Source organism: Typopeltis vanoorti, chromosome 9, assembly GCF_054136105.1.
Source record: "Typopeltis vanoorti isolate ZY-2024b chromosome 9, IOZ_Tvanoo_1.0, whole genome shotgun sequence".
NCBI lineage: Eukaryota > Metazoa > Arthropoda > Arachnida > Uropygi > Thelyphonidae > Typopeltis > Typopeltis vanoorti.
In genome coordinates this window covers 52,263,413-52,279,752 of record NC_143557.1, presented here as the reverse complement: position 1 = coordinate 52,279,752, position 16,340 = coordinate 52,263,413, and the positions used below count along the sequence as shown (strand labels likewise).

The 16,340-nt window shown below is 35.7% G+C and overlaps 1 protein-coding gene across 5 annotated transcripts in view; it reads left to right on the top strand.

Annotated features, from left to right (window-relative positions):
- Window positions 1-1,718: 1,718 nt before the first annotated feature.
- The window catches only part of tty (tweety), a 423,622-nt gene continuing 409,000 nt past the window's right edge, over window positions 1,719-16,340 (top strand). For 3 of the 5 annotated variants that reach the window (XM_090398012.1, XM_090398013.1, XM_090398009.1), the window contains exon 1: window positions 2,501-2,943. The gene's annotated coding sequence lies outside the window, so the exon portion shown is untranslated. Of the gene's footprint in view, window positions 1,848-2,391; window positions 2,443-2,500; window positions 2,944-16,340 lie in introns of those variants that run through there. The other 2 variants (XM_090398011.1, XM_090398010.1) reach the window with 2 other exon arrangements.

Here is a 16,340-nt window from a genome sequence, read left to right as displayed (position 1 = left end):
TCTCGCAGCTGTAGGGCGATGTGGCTGCGCATCGCTTAAGGGGTACGCCCTAGCCCTTATATCATTTTCTCTTTGACTCATATCATAGGTTGAGCTGATAGCAAGATAGGAAAAACTCACCCCTAGCCCTCAAATACTCTAATAGCACCAGGAGGAAGGAGCAAGGAGAGGAGAAAGAAGCAAAGAAAGAAGAGGAAGGACCAGTCGACAGAATAATATAACAGATATATATTACATGAAGTAAGGCATGGTCCAGCATCTGGTACCTCGGGTTTGCCATGCTCGTACTCACTAAAGTGAGCCCTTGAGGTGTTTTAACCGCCTTCTCCTGTATTCATTTTCTACTACAAGGAAACTGACCATTTCCCTTTTGGTTATTTTAATATCGTGACGCTTAACGTTATGTTGTTGTTCTATTTTTCACCTATTTTCTCCAACTTTTTAATGATATTCATCCTTTCCTAGCCAACGCTTCTAAAATAACAGTACAACGTCATAGTTGCATTCTTCAACGAATAATAATAATAATAATAATAACAATAATAATAATAATAATAATAATAATAATAACTATTTCTTCTTTTTAAACTCTTATATGCCTCCTCATTCTCTCTCTCTCTCTCTTTCTTTCTAATTCACATGCATACCACAAACCAGTCCTTTCAAAGTCCGCTCCAGTGGACAAATATCTCAACAGAAGCATTTTAATCCTTTCATGTGCTTGTACATTCATTTAACATTTTAAGAAGTGATATTCCGCTATCATTTCTTAAATTGCTGTTTTAACCGCCTTCTTCTGTATTCATTTTCTACTACAAGGAAACTGACCATTTCCCTTTTGGTTATTTTAATATCGCGACTCTTAACTTTATGTTGTTGTTCTTCTATTTTTCACCTATTTTCTCCAACTTTTTAATGATATTCATTCTCTCCTCGCCAACGCTTCTAAAACAACAGTACAATGTCATAGTTGCATTCTTCAATGAATGTATGTGACTTTTCTTGAAAAGAGCTAGCTTATTCAGATATAACAAAATATTTGTATATCGTATGCTACACAATTAGAATATAAAACGATACGGTTAATCAATAAAAAAAAAGTTAAATCAAAACGCCTAACTCTTTTGGTGCAGCGTCAACAGAAATACTTTTCCTCTTCATCCTCTAATTTTCGTGACTGCTTTTGGAATCCTAATATTACAGACACTTGTCATACATGATTTTTAGTAAATTTTTTTTTTGTAATTGTATAATATATATTTTGCAGATATTGTGAATTAATATATTTTACAACATTTTTCTGCTGAGACCTGAACAGTAGCTGTGCACTATTTGATTCACTCATGGACATTATTCGAAATTAGGAACGTATTGGAGGATTTTATTTTATTTTATTATATTTTTTGTGCAGGAAGAAAGGCTAATTGACGACTATGTGTTGTACCATTTGTGCTTGTTTATTAGTAATAATAACATTACAAGGAATGTCCAAAATATGCAGTTGTTCTTTCTTGCTTAATGTACCAAAATGCTCATAAATAAAATTACTATACTGGAAAGTGGTGACAGCTCTTAACGTAGTGTACACTTATAACGAGAGTGTATCTGCTCTCTGGTGTCCAGGGTTAGATTTGCTTTTAGCAGTCAATGAAAGTAGAATAGTTCATTGAACGTACTGTGGGTGATTGCACTAGTGTGTACGTTAGTCTTGGTTGCTGCTGCCAGTGATGATGATGATCTTGACGAGTTGCGTATAGGAAAGGATAGTAAGATGGAGGAAAAGAATCGTACGATGTACCTGATGTTAACAGTTCTAGTTATAAAAGCATGATCATAAAGGAGTCAAGGTATTATGTCATAATCCATGTTTATTACTATATGTTGTACTCGTATGTTAATTATTTAAAATATAACATGGCTTGTTTTAAGACACGTTAACTTTAGGAAATGACAGCGGGTATGATGCAGCCCCGAGACAGAGGATGCTACTTATTGTATGTGTCGTCGGATTCCGGTGTTCATATATATATATACAGTATATATATATATATATATATTTTTTTTTTTTTTTTCCCAATCACTTATTAAATCAATCATGTTGATATATTTGATGAAGTGTTTTCAAACAGATATCAAAAACACAAGAAAGCATTTGAGTTTTCGATGGATATGACTTACATTTTTTAAAGCTATTTATGATAGACTTCAGATTTCTCCCAAGAGGTCTCTTTTTATGCTACTATAGTTTAGAAACTGTGTTGTATCACAAACATTCTGCAGATGTAAATGCGAATAAACGCTTATCTTTTCCTCTGTTTCGTGCAGTGCGATGCGTGAACATCGACTTCTCTGTTGTGATTCTGTGTATACGAATTATTTAAATACTTAACTTATTAAGCGGTTAAACACTTGAAGTTCGGGTAGACTAGTCATGCTCAGCACGTAAGTAAAATTTTCACTAGAATAAGGAAAGAATTGTAATATGTATGATGTGATTCTCTGAGTGATTTCCTATGAGAATTTTTTTTTTTTTTCCGGAATTAAAAGTTGATCGAGGAAGTTATTTCATAATGATTCTCAATGAAAGATTAATAAGAAAATACTTAATAATCTAGTGATATGTAAAAGTGCAAACATATCCTTGGTCTGTTTTATTTATTGTGAGATGTTTACAAACACAGAAAAAAAACATTTAAAAAATTCTTTGGGAATATTTTAAAATAGTATATGGTGTTAGGATTTTTAATTGAATTTGACAGCCAAGTTAAAATTATGCTGATCATTAAAATCGGGCATTAATTACTGATGGGTAAGGGGTACAGAAAGGGAGGTTTATAAGGCTTTGATTTCCTGTGCCAAGATTAGGCCGATGAAGTGACATTCTTCCCCCAAGCGAATCATCGGATGACAATTCCTCAACAGTGGAAACGAAAATAGAGTGAGGTATGGAATTAATAAATTCTGCCTTTAAATATTTAATTTTCTTCAGTGAAGTTTTACTGTGAGATGGGAGGTTAGGTTACTTTAGTTAAATTATTGGTATTGTCAGAGGTATTGAATAATCATAAAAGATTAATCGTTTTGTTTTGTTTTTTCCGAAATGTTCACTCGACTTTAAAGTTTTAATTAACATTAGCGGACTGCAAAACTTAGCACATAATAATAAATAAAAAATAAAAATGTTAGTTAAAAGGGTAATTACCAATTTATTTATTTGTTTGGGAATGGTTATCATGAAATTGGACATCAGTTTCATCTGTCACAAGTGCTAACTAGTATCATTACTAATGATTCCTTCTTTGAATATCCAGTACTGTAATCAGTTTGGCTAAATTTAAGTAATTTAAACTGTGCTGTAATGTCACTTAAAGATTATTACTATTTTAGGTTAAGCAGCATAAAATGGATGATCAAATATTATTATCACGCATGTTATCAACGTGATATGTTATAACGCTAAATTCATAAATACAAGTCACTTTTTAATGGCTGCTAAAGAACTTTAAAAATTCACAAGTGAGTATAGTGCAGCAACAGTTCTACTCCTTTTTATCCTCCCATTTCTACATTATATGTCACTCTGCATTCAAATGTTTAGCACATTTTTTTTATCATCATGTATGTTAATTTATTTTCAGCATTATATGATCCATCACTCTGTGTTATTAGCATCATTATCTAGTGTTATTATCATTATCAATTGCTCATTGGTAGGCCTGATATATTGTGCATAATAGGAGAATGAAACTGTTTACCAAAGATTGGCTGACTACAGGCAACAAAAGTTGTTTAGTTTGTTTGAGAGAGTTTGTTTGATTTGATTTGTTTAGTTTGTTTGATTTAACATGTGAACATGTTAAATCAAAGAAATGCAAGTTATTCAGAAATTTAAAATATATCATATCTTATTGAAAGGTATAATATGATTCTAGATGGAGATTATTGTGTGAAAAAGTTTCTTTACTTCAAATAAATTAAAGATACCAAGAAATTATAATTATATACTTGGTTTAATCCTTTATCCAAGTATAAGCAAACAAGTTTGCACCTGAACAATTTTTAAGACTGGGGCAACTCATATATAGAAGCTTATGACTTCACATCATTTGCCTTAGTATCCCATAATGCAAAGCACATCCTTATGGGTATGTATATTGCTATGCATTATGGGAGGGGTCACTGCCCAGACTGGTTTAGACTTTTATTGAGGTCTCAATTTACTGAGACCTCAATAAGAATATAGTATAACCAAGTGGAAAAACTTCCAATAATGTTTCTTTACTTCATTATCAAGTAAATTAGACAAGAAATTATATTCTTGTTTTAATCCTATTCCCAATCATAAGCAATCAAAGTTTGTGCATGAAGAGGCTATTGACTTCACATTAATTGCCTTGGTACTCAAAACGGTTATATTATGATATTGCTGGATCATCAATCAGATAAGCTTAGGTGTTGTTGATGGTTATTCATGACTTATTTTTCACGGTATTAACAACACCACACACACTTTTATCACAAAGATGTTTTATTAACGCTTATATTTCGCTAATTTTCAACTCATCATCATCAGAGCACAACACACTTGTATACGCGACAGTGAGTGAGTGAAACAATATAATTGCAAAAGATCTAAAGTCCTATTTTTGGTGCCCTCTAACGAAAAAAAAAAAAAAAAAAAAACAGTAGCTATCCAGGAGTTTTTCTTAGGATAACCGTCTCCCAAATTTTTGGCAAATTACATGGCATATTGCTTTTTGGAGGCTAAGCCTCCAAAAAGCACTATGCCACGTAAGCAAATAGCGGCTGTAAAAAAGTTATATAATAATAAAAATATTATTATTACAAAAGCCGATAAAGGAAATGCAACAGTTATCATGAATAAAGAAGGGTATAACAGAAAAATGCAAGATCTCATATGTGACAGTTCCACATATCAAATTATACATTGAGACCCCTATGATGTCTCAAAAGAAAAAAGTCCGAAAATTACTGAAAAAAGTGACATCATGGCCCAAGGAAATCATCAGGAAAATAAAAACAAATCATGTTAAACCACCCCGTATTTATGGATTACCAAAAATCCACAAAACTAATATCCCCCTATGCCCCATAGTTGATAGCATAGATAGTCCCACATATAAACTGGCCAGGCATTTAGTCAAGTCGCTTGCCCTCCTTACTGGCAACTCCTCTACTTTTGTAAAAAAATTCAACCCATTTCAAAACGCTAGTTAAAAATCTAATCCTAAAAGATTCAGGCATAATGGTTAGTTTTGATGTCACCTCTTTATTTACCAATGTACCACTTATAGACACTCTTGATTTAATGAAGTCTAAATTTCTCCCAGATATTTTTGAATTATTTCAATTTACCATGAATGCAGGTTACTTTGCATGGGGAGGAAAATTCTACAAACAGATTAATGGTACTGCTATGGGTTCTCCCCTCTCTCCCCTGTTAGCAAATTTTTACATGGAACACTGAAAACAAAGTACTTACCACAGCTACATACAAGCCACAAGTGTGGTTACACTATGTAGATGATGTGTTTGCCATCTGGCCCCATGGACAAGACACTTTGGATGCTTTTGTCACTTACCTAAACAGCCAACATCCCAAAACTCACTTCACAGTAGAAAAAGAATCAAATAACTGTTTACCATTTCTTGACACATTAGTCACCCGCCTTTCAGATGGATCACTATCTTTTTGCTATTTACAGAAAGCCTACACACACACAGAAGATATCTACATAAACAATCACATCATCATCCAGTCCAACAGTATGGCATTTTAAAAATACTTGCACACAGAGCCAGAGCCATTTGTTCTAACGATACAGCTCTGACCACTGAACTCCAATACCTGCGCCATACGTTCTTAGCCAACGGCTACAATCCCTACAAAATAGATAAAATACTACATAGGCCCATTACTCTGCCCTCCCCTAATACACAAGAATACAACATGACCATTTCTATTCCCTATATCAGAGATACATTGGAAAAGATAGCCAAAGTATTGTTGAAACATGGCCTTCGTACCACTTTCAAACCTCGTGTCAAGCTGGCAACTCTGATCCGCTCGCCTAAGGATAGACTTCACCCTTTAGCACACCCAGGAGTGTATGAAGTTCCTTGTGACTGTGACTTGTTGGCAAACAGAAAGATCAGCGAACATCCGCCTGGAAGAACATGAAAGATACATTCGCTACTATTACTATGGCAAGTCGGGACTGGCAGACCACGCTTTGGACACTCCTTCTCACAGTATTAGATGGAGGAAAATGAATGGGCTATTTAGGAGTCGTTATAGATCTGAAAAATTATTTTTTGAGTCGGCAATGGCTTTGAAGAATTCTCCCAACCTTAACAAATATGGTTGCGTTAATTTGCCAAAAATTTGGGAGACGGTTATTGTAAGAAAAACTCCTGGATAACTGTATAAGAGGGCGCCAAAAAACTCCTGGATAAGAGGGCGCCAAAAATAGGACTTTAGATCTTCTGTCTTTTGCAGTTATATTGTTTCACTCACTCACTGTCGCGTATACAAGTGTGTTGTGCTCTAATGATGCTGAGTTGAAAATCAGCAAAATATAAGCGTTAATAAAACATCTTTGTGATAAAAGTGTGTGTGGGTGTTGTTAATACCGTGAAAAATAAGTCATGGATATTGCTGGAGTTTGACAGAATATTTAATGCCAATTTTATTTTATTTTATTTATTATTTTTCTCCCAAGCTAAGAGAAGGCAGTAGATATCGAGATGTAGTTGATAAGAAGTTTAGAAAACATGGATGGCTCGTGACAACCATGCAGAAGTTTCTGAAGTAAGGAAATGGTTGTGGTTGTTGCAATGTATAAGACTGATCATATGAAATCTCAATTGCAATGCATGAATTAGTCACTTGGATTTAGAGAATTTAAGGAAATGGAGACCATTCAGAGGCAAGCATAAATAGTAATATCAGAACTCCATAATGTCAGTTGCAGAAATAGATTAAGAGATGATAATGTTCATGGTGCGGAGAATGTGTATAGGAAAAGAAGAGAGGAAGCGTTACAGTTATTACGACAGGAGTTGTTGAAAGGAATGTTTGAGATTGTTAATAGGACAGATGGAAGAACAGGAGGGCTTTCCCTGGAAGTTTCCTTTCCCATTATTCATTTCCCTAGAAATTGTATAGCAATTAACTAAATAAAATTTAATTATTATCTGTTTCTGTCTTTAAAGAAAAACATTCATTGCACAGAGTTAATAGGATACACTCTAAGGAGGCAATTCACGATATACGTTTATGACAAGAAGATTGCAAGTTAAAATTATCCCAAGGGGGTTAGGGGAGTAGTTCCTTTTTTTGCAAGAAATCAACTTAATTGGATTGAATTTTACTAGAGTAGTAGAAATTAGAGATAGATATTGAAATTTTTTTCACTTGGTTATACTATAAATTAAAGATGCCAAGAAATTATATTCTCAATTTCATCCTTTATCCAAGTGTAAACGAACAAAGTTTGTGCCATGAAGCCGCTTGACAACTAGGTTTCTTGTATATAAAGGCTAATGATTTCACAGCAATTGCCTTAGTATCCCACAATGCAACCCCCTAGATTGTCAAATCCTCCGATGATGGAATAGTGTATAGATGAGTATTTCCAGAGGTAGATATTTTGGAAGATATGCTTATTATGAAGTACAAAGTTTTGTATTGTGCAGTGAATAAAGTATTGTAATATAATGCTGTCATCTGAAAATGTAAGTTTGTGGTCACTGAATTTCAGGGTTATATACATATTTTTTTTATTTTTGTGATAATTTTATCCGTAAAAGGTTTATTTATTTCGTATCCAAACACAAGTAGTACAGTAGTAAGTGGTACAACATGATTTGCAACAAATTAGGCTACATTACAATGAGATCAGCTTAGATTTGGTAGCTGAATTATATAGGAAATAATAATTAAATATGAAAAAAAGGAAACTATACATACCTTATATACAATAAACATGGTCAGATGTTCCTCCAGTATCTTGCAATCAACTGCTCTTTCTGTGCAGGATATAAGGTCCTCTTTTGCACAAGGCGATGGAAGAAAGGGACAAGAAAGAAGGTGTTCCATGGACTGGGTTGTCCCACACTCACAATTGTCTGGGCCAGTGAGGTAGCCCCTTTTGATGAGGTTTTGTTTGCAGCGTCCTGTCATCCAGAGTCTATTTAGGCTTTTCCAAGTATTCCAGTCCAAGTGGGCACCATGTGGAAGATGTTTGGCTGTTGAAATACCAGTATTATTTTCAGGGTATAGTGCAAGCCATTGCTGAAGTCTTGTCTCTGGGAGGTTTTTATGTAGTTCAACAGCTGTCAGGAAGCTATGACGGGATCTTAGTCTTTGGGGCACTGCGGTCTGGCCGAACAGTGGGTGGCGTTCATCATTCATTTGTCTGCTTCTTTCATCAGCTGAGAATGCAGATCTTCGAATTGAAGGGGGGTGCAATACCAGCCAAAGTATACAGGTGTTGGTTTTTAGTGGTGTTGGTTTCAGGCATCCTGTAATTAAGTGGCAGCTTTCATTCAACGCTGGATCAAGTTTTTCGGCATGGCAGGATCTGGACCATACTGGGCAGGCATATTCAGCAGAAGAATAGCAAAGGGCCAAAGCAGAAGATCTCAGTGTGCTAGGGTCTGCACCCCATTTGGAGGAAGTGAGCTTTCTTAGTATGTTGTTTCTTGCATTCACTTTTACCTTTGTTTTTTCTATGTAGGTTTTATATGAGAGGGTGTGATCGAGAATCACACCGAGGTAGATTGTTTTCCAGGAATGTTCTATATTAGAGCCTTCCCAAGAAATCTGTAGGCATTTCTTGGGAAGGCTTTCTTTCTGTAGGAACAGGAATCCTACAGAAGAATTTCTGTAGGCTTCCTGTTGTCTTCCTTATTGTTAAGGTGGAAAAGGCCAGTCTGGGTTTTCAAGGGGTTTGGTTTTAGTTGATTGCTGGTATAGTATGTGGTTAGACTATTTAAGGCAAGTGATAGAGTAGTTTCAATGGACTTGAAATTTTTTGACTGAGTAACTATGGCAAGGTCATCAGCACAGATAAAATTTCTAGTTCCTGGAAAGATGAGGAGATCATTGACGTAGATGTTGAAAAGTAATATTGATAATACACTTCCCTTGGGGAGGCCATTTTTTTGGTGGTGCCAGCAGCTCTTTCTACCCCAAGGTCCACGTAAAAGCGTCTGTTTTCCAAGAGTGATTGGATCAGGAGGACAAGGTGATAGTCTCTAGTTATTCTGTATATTTTATTTCTGAGTGTGAGATGGTTTATGGCATCATATGCTGCAGTTATATCTACAAATACTATTCCTGTGGCTAGTTTTTGCTCATAACCATTTTCTATATATTGAGTGAGGTTGAGAATTTGTGATGTGCAGGATTTGTCTGGTCTAAAGCCAGCCTGCTCAGCAATAAGATGGGGTTCAATTAGGGGTTGTAGCCTATTCAAAATTAATCGTTCATAGAGTTTAAAGAGGTTGCTGAGTAGTGATGTAGGTCTGTAATTTTTTGTTTCGGTTGGGGTTTTCCCTGGTTTCAGAAAGGCCACCACTTTGGCATGCCTCCAGATAATTGGTATCCTTAGGGTTCTGAGGCAAGTGTTGTATAGGTTTAATAATCACTTTTTAGTCCTGGTTCCAAAATGTTTGATCTGTTCATTACAGACATCATCAAGGCCTGCAGATTTTCTAGGTTTTAATAGGTTTATGGCAGTGTTGAGTTCAGTGATGGTAAAATCTGAGTTAATCATATTTTGTTCCTCACTTGGGGTTCTAAGTATCTTATTTTTTGTGTGTTTTTTAGTGAATTTTCCATTCAGCAGCAGCTGGTGAGTAATTTGATTAGCTGTTACCTACAGATGCTAATATGGCTTAGTGAAATCCTTCCTCATTCTGTTGATAAAGTTCCATGCCTTTATGCTACTATGGGTCATATCAAGGACTTCTATTTCTTTTTTCCATGAGGAACACCTTTCCTCTGCCATCTTGGAACATAATTTTTCTCCTGCTTGGATAGTCTCTTCTGAGAACGGGTTGGTGTTGTAAGTAATCAGCATACTAGGCTTGTATGTCACTGGAAAGGCCTGGAATATAGTTTGTGTGGCATCTTCGGGGGATGTGTTTGGTGGAGATTTTCCTCAGTATTTTTATGAATTCTGGATACTCTTGAGGGTTTGAAGGGACCTGTTCTATGGAGTGGTCAAGATCTTCCATGAAACCCTTCTGATTAGCTTTTTGGAAATTAAATCATCGTCTGTAAGGGACGGTGTTAGGCATAATTGCTGGGTTGAATTGAAGCATTATAGGTCTATGTTGAGTATGTGGAATAGGATTTAAAAACCTTTTAACACAAATGTTGGATATTTTTGAGCTAACAAATATGAGGTTATAGCCTCGCTTCCATCTGCCACTGTTGAAAGATGCAGGGAGTTTTGGATTATATATCAGGTTTAGAGAAAGGTTTTCAGCCCATTTTTCAACAAGTTCTCCATCTTTGTTAGACTTTGTGTAACCCCAGTTAACACTATGGATGTTAAAGTCACCTAATACAACATTAGTCATGTATGCATTATTATTGAGGAGAATGTCAGGGAAGGAGAAAGTTTCTTCTAGTGGTTTATAGACCACTAGAAGAAAGTGGTCTATATAGTGGTTTATTGAGATATTTTTAAATATCTCAATCACCTCGTAATAATCTCAATGTTTCTGTTGTTCGTTGAGTCAATGGACGATGGGATCAAGTTCTCTTTTGTAAATATTGCACTGCCATATTTATCATGGGGTATTTCTTTGACGAGTTGTTTCATGCCATGGATGTAAGGTCTTGCAGTATCTTCTCCTCTGTGAGTTTCTTGCAGGCAGAGCACATTGCAGTCATTATCTCTACAAATATTTGCAATGAGATCTTGCTTGATACTGGAGAAACCTTCAATATTAAATGATATTATTTTTAGGCTTGGCCCCAGGTAGGATCCTTTAGGGCAGAAATTTGGGAGCATTTTAGTTCGATCACTTGCATTTGGTTGATAGTAGCTTTAGCTTTCCCTAACGGGTACTAATAGGGTGCAGGAACGAGAACCTAGCTGCTGCGGACTGAGTGTTAGATAATATGGAAATCCTAAATCATGCTCTTCATACCAAACTGTTTCAAGCCACTTCTGACCTGTCATGAGTAGGGTAGTGGTTTTAAACTGGACTACAAAATTCATTTGCATCTAAAGATATTCATGAACAACCATGAGAGGTGTTGATAGCAATTAGTTCTTTCACCTTACCTTTTTTGCATCCAGATAGCATGACTAATATCATTAATTTTTGTGCTAGATATGGGGGACAATTTCTTTGTAAGGGCCGGTCATACCGTTTAGTAATTTATTATTATTATTAACATCTGACCTCCATTGAGTCAAAGGACTCATCACAAGAGATCTATACTCTCTCATGCCAAAACATTATTGAACCCAATTGCAGTTTCTACGCTGACCACACTTTCAGACAGTGCAGTACAATCACTCTCCATGCAAAGAACCTGCTTCTAACTCCCCTGCTCACATGCTCCTTATACAGCTTCCATTGATGGCCTTTAATTCTATCCTTGTCTCCCTCTACACCATGAAATATCTTTTTCACATTAATCTGGTAACAACCTCTCACCAACCTGTATCTCTCAGTCATATCCCTTCTTTTTCTATTCACAAAACTCTGTAAATTACATTCTCTGAATCTCTCCTCATATCTGACATTCCATAAACCTGACACTAATTTAGTATACCTTCTCTAATACATTCCTCTGAAAACCAGGTAACCAATCTCTGCACAGTAGTCCATATGTGGCCTAATCAAAGCTTATACAAGGGAATCATAACTTCTTTGCTTCTGCAAAGAGGTTATGATTTTGTCAGTGTCCTCCTCATTATTTTCATAATCCATTGGGATGTTCTTACAATTTTTGCAATGTGATCTCTAAACTTTGTCCATTCACCATCATTTTCAGATCTCTCATCTCCTCCACCTCCTCAAAATTTCTTCATCAGTTGTATACTCTGCTTCCTAAAACTTTGCCTACCAGATTTCAAGGCCGTGCACTCTTCAACATTAAATTGATACCTGCACTCATTTGCCCACTCACATAGTCTATTCAGATCTTCCTGGAAGGCTACAATGTCTGCTCTACTTCTCATAGCCCTTCCCAACTTTGCATCATCATCAAACAGCTCCAGTTAAGCCAGTTTAAATGTCATTAACGTTCAAGATAAACAATAATTGTCCCAAAACAGATTCCTGTGGTACTCCACTAGTGACCTTTCTCTTAGGTATACCACTCCTCCATATACAACCTGTCTAACAGCCAATTAGTTATTCAACTCACAAGTCTGTTATATAATCCCATCTGTTTCAGTTTAGTTACTAGTTTGTCATGTGGCTGTCTATCAAAGGCCTTTAAAAAATTCCAGGTACACCATATATGCATCTTCTTTATTGAGTGAATATGTCACCTTGTAATACATAAGCAGATTGCTAAAAACTTTTCCCTAATGAAACCATGCTGACCATCATAAAGAATACTGCTATTATCAACTCACTTCCAAATCCTAGTCCTCGCCAACTTCTCTAATACCTTAACAACAACCTTAGACACACAGATTGGTATATCTAGGATAATTTGTAGCCCCCCCTCCTTTCATGAAGTGGAACAGTTTTTTCCTAACCTAAATTTACTAACTTTTTATAATAGAGTGACAGCTGAGTTGGATAAAGGAAATGACTACATGGTGATTCTGCTGGATTTTGCAAAGGCATTTGACATAATACCACATGGAACTCTATTATGCAAATTAAAACAAATGGAGATGAATTATGTGGATAAGATGGTGGCTGCTGGATAGATATCAGAAAGTGGTGTACAGAGGAGCAGAGTCCAGGCAAAAGCAGGTGACTAGTGGTGTGCTGCAATGCACAGTGCTAGGACCATGGCTGTTTATTTTGTACATAAATAATATAGGAAATAATCAGCTCTTTGCTGATGATGCAAAATTAGGTATAGTAATAGTGAATCAAGGTAATGTGGAAAGTTTGGAGGATGATTTAAATAGGCTGTCAGTATGGAAAAAAAGTAATAGGTATCAGTTTAATGTGGAGTAATGTAAAGTTATGCATTTTGGGATAAATAAATTCTAAGCTATGTACCACATTGATAGAATTATACTCCAGAAATAGATGAATGTAGGATTTTAAGTGATGGTAGACAGAGAATTGAAGTTTGGAGGACATATTGCTAAGGTATCTCATAAGATAGATTACTTGGCTATTGAAGAACACACTAACATGTAGAGATAAGGCTGTAGTTATTCATCTTTATAAGGCCTTGATATGCCCACATCTGGATTACTGTGCTCTGGCATTGTCTCCTGGGTTTCTTGTGGATGAGGAAGTGGTGGAGAGGATTCACAGGTGAGCAACCAGGTTGGTGATTGATCTGTGTAACATTCCCTATAAGGACAGATTGAGGGTATGTAGATTGCAGAAGTTGGTCGATAGGTAAAAAAAGAGGGGATATGATAGAAATGTTTCAATTACTGTATTTTCCGGTATAAGACACACTTTTTTACCTTAAAAATTTATCTTAAAAATGGGGTGCATCTTATATAATGAAGGTAAAGATTGTTTCCTCTTTTCAAAGTCATACGCACTCCCTTTTTATGTTCCAAGATCTTTGTAGACAGTTAATGGTGCAATCAAATTGATGCGTGACCTTCACGTGACTTCTAGTGCGTCATTGGCTAAGAACGGGGAGCCCCTATTCAAGTTTCATAATATCTTATCCAAGTAATCAGTTACTGATGTTTATCAGTATTGAGTTGACGTGTTGAGATATTTTGTGTTCAGTTTGATATTTCCCCGTAGATTTTAGTGATGGAAAAAAACAGGCGACATTCATATATTTCAAGTTACAAATTGCAGGTTGTAAAATATGCGGAAGAACACGGGCTAGGGAAGCTGAAATACATTTTGGACCTCCGCCTACAGAAAAAATGATTAGAACTTGGCGTGGTCAGAAGGAGATTTTGTACAATTTGCTTAAAGAAAAGCGTGTGGAACGTGGAAAAATAGCGAAGTGGCCAGAACTAGAGACCGAAGTTTTGAAATGGGTGCAAGAAAATCGGCAAAATGGCATTGCCATTTCAACAAAAATGATTCGTGCACATGCAGTCAAAGTAGCCTGAGCGTAGCATTGAAGATTTTAAAGGTGGTGTGTCATGGTGTTACTGTTTCATGAAACACAGTGGACTTTGTATGCAAACAAAAATCAGTCAAAAAATGCCAAAAGAATATGAAGACAAAATTATTTCTATATTATAAGAAATTAATGATGATAGAGAAGAGTCAGATGACAGTGACATGGGTTTTGCAGGTTTCTGAAAGGTCAGTTTACTTTTTTAAATCATACTTTAAAGTTTAGATTTTTTTTCAGAAAATTGTATTAAATTTCTTGGGTGCATCTTATACACCGGAAAATATGGTACTTAAAGGATTTTATAGGATTGATGCAGGGGAAATGTGTCACCACTTGGCTAGAGGGGACAGAGAAAGGAGTTCATCCTTGGAAATTGAGTGAAAGTGTGGTTAGTAGGGACATGAGGACTAGATTTTTCACTTGGAGAGTTGTGAATGAATGGAATGGAATCAATTGTCAGTGCCTTGTCTGTTATTGGGTTCAAGGAGCAGTGTGATAGATTGTGTAGATAGTTTGGGTCTCCTGTAATGAGTCTTTGGACTCCTTGGAGGTACCCATATAATAATAATGAGCATTCATGCCATAGTGGATGGAAAATTTGAACCTGAAGTCTGTTGTTTGGAAAGCAATGCTATTTGCTCAGCAAGCACACTGGCAAACTACCTGCACTGTGGTCAGTCTCTTTTGCTATAGTGTGACCTTGATAATATAGAAAGCATATCTGCCATTTATGCATGATGCAGATTTCTAAATTTTGCCTTTGAGATTCAGGTGTCAGCATATGATTTGTTTGCAGTTATTATTAGAAAATTTAGTATAGACAGAAAAGGAAGTTTGATATTTCATTATCAGCATGCTTAACTGTTGTACAGAAGAATCGTGACACTTTTTTGGGTGTGTGTGTGTGTGTGTTGGGGGGGGGGAAGATTACTCAGTGGGAGATAGTTTAAAATGGAATAGGAGAAGAAAGGTTTACATATCAATTGAAATTCTGAGTGATGTAATTAGTGCAGATGTTTGAACCAGAAAACTACAATGGAAAAAAATAAATGGTGAATAGAAATCAAGATTATTCTCTTTGACATGCAATCCCAGATAACATAAGGTTGAGAGTAGATGCATAATTAATATCCTATACAAGGCATATTATTTGAATGGTCCAGAGGACAATCAATGTACATTATACACTGAGAGATTACTGCTGGGAAAAAAGTTCAAATGTTTTAGGAGCAAGGTGAGGATTGTTTAGTTAGCATAGAGTGTGGGATCATTAATGATAGCAAATCTCTTGGCATCTCCACCTGCTAGGTAGGGAAAGAAAAAGAACCCTGTTGTTGCTGTGGACATTAAAAACTCTCAGAAATATGATTCTACTATTTAGTGAAGTTATATTATAGAAAGTAGGGATATTAAGAAAGAAAAGTCAAAAACATTCATAATTATTGGTTTAAGGAGAGGGACAGAAACAAGTCCATTTGATAATTAGAGGTAAGGAGATTCTAAAGGAATAGAATTTCAGGTTCTGAGATTCCAGATTAGTTGCCTTGATGTGTACGACACCATATGTATATGTACAAATACATTCTTAAATCATAAAGTGTACAATTAATAAAAGTGAGGTGAGCAATATCTGAAGTATACCAAAAGTTAGGAGGTTAAATAGGATTGGGTTAAATGGTAGGATTAAGCATGCAGTCTTAATTTGACCACCACCTAGCTTAATGGATACCTGAGGAGGCTTGAAAAAGTTCTATGTTTGGTTTCTAGAGCAGGATTTCCAAACTTTGTAAAAAAATATATAATTAATAAAAAAAAAAAAATTCTTAGCCCAGCCATTGTACTAATGTACTCTATGTTGCAAAAAATCTTTCATAGGTGAGATCTACATTAAAAAAAAAAAATCAAAAAAAGAAGCATTATGACAGCTATGTAGGCAATAATCATTTACATATAAATAATCAAGAGCAGGAGAGGAATATTATGCATTTGATGAGGCAAGAGAAAGTGCAGAGTAGCAGTGCTTAGCCAATCAGGCTAATCAATAATGATTGAG